This window comes from Schistocerca cancellata, chromosome 7, assembly GCF_023864275.1.
Source record: "Schistocerca cancellata isolate TAMUIC-IGC-003103 chromosome 7, iqSchCanc2.1, whole genome shotgun sequence".
Taxonomy (NCBI): Eukaryota; Metazoa; Arthropoda; class Insecta; order Orthoptera; family Acrididae; genus Schistocerca; species Schistocerca cancellata.
This window is the reverse complement of record NC_064632.1, coordinates 128,907,923-128,908,553: the sequence shown is the minus strand read 5'-3', so window position 1 is coordinate 128,908,553 and position 631 is coordinate 128,907,923. Positions and strand designations below refer to the sequence as shown.

At 45.8% G+C, this 631-nt stretch overlaps 1 non-coding gene across 1 annotated transcript; it reads left to right on the top strand.

Moving 5' to 3' along the window:
* Positions 1–316: 316 nt before the first annotated feature.
* Positions 317–391, top strand: Trnat-ugu (transfer RNA threonine (anticodon UGU)). Its single transcript has one exon. It is a non-coding gene; the product is annotated as a tRNA-Thr (tRNA).
* The last annotated feature ends 240 nt before the right edge of the window (positions 392–631 follow it).

The window sequence follows — 631 nt, the reverse complement described above, 5'->3', positions numbered from 1 at the left end:
CGCGGTGTCCATTTAATTATCATTTCATTTCTAGCAAAGCTGCATGGTCATCCACGGTAACTGTTCTTTCGGGAACAGATACTACCGTCATATATAGTTAAAATATGGCTTCCCGGCCATTGACCTTCTTGTGTGAACGCACACGCTATGCCCGAACTCGTACGGGACTTGGTAGATTAATCTGCCACGAGTAATGAGTATGATGGGCAAACATCTATTAGGCGCACTACGAATGTAATGGTGTGGACATTTTGGGAATGTGGATCTCACGGGGAGCGTGCAAGGAATAAGTCCCTGCAGACGCACTAATCTCTGTGCCCGCGGTGGCTCAGATGGATAGAGCGTCTGCTATGTAAGCAGGAGATCCCGGGTTCGAGTCCCGGTCGGGGCACACATTTTCAACATGTCCCCAATGAAGTACATCAACGCCTGTTTGCAGCTAGGGTGTCCATTTAATTATCATTTCATTTCTAGCAAAGCTGCATGGTCATCCACGGCAACTGTTCTTTCGGGAACAGATACTACCGTCATATATAGTTAAAATTTCGGCTCTTACTCTCAAATACTAAAATCTTCCGGTATGACTATCAAGCCAGCATTAAGCTAATGAATTCTGTAGGGAGGAGGTTGT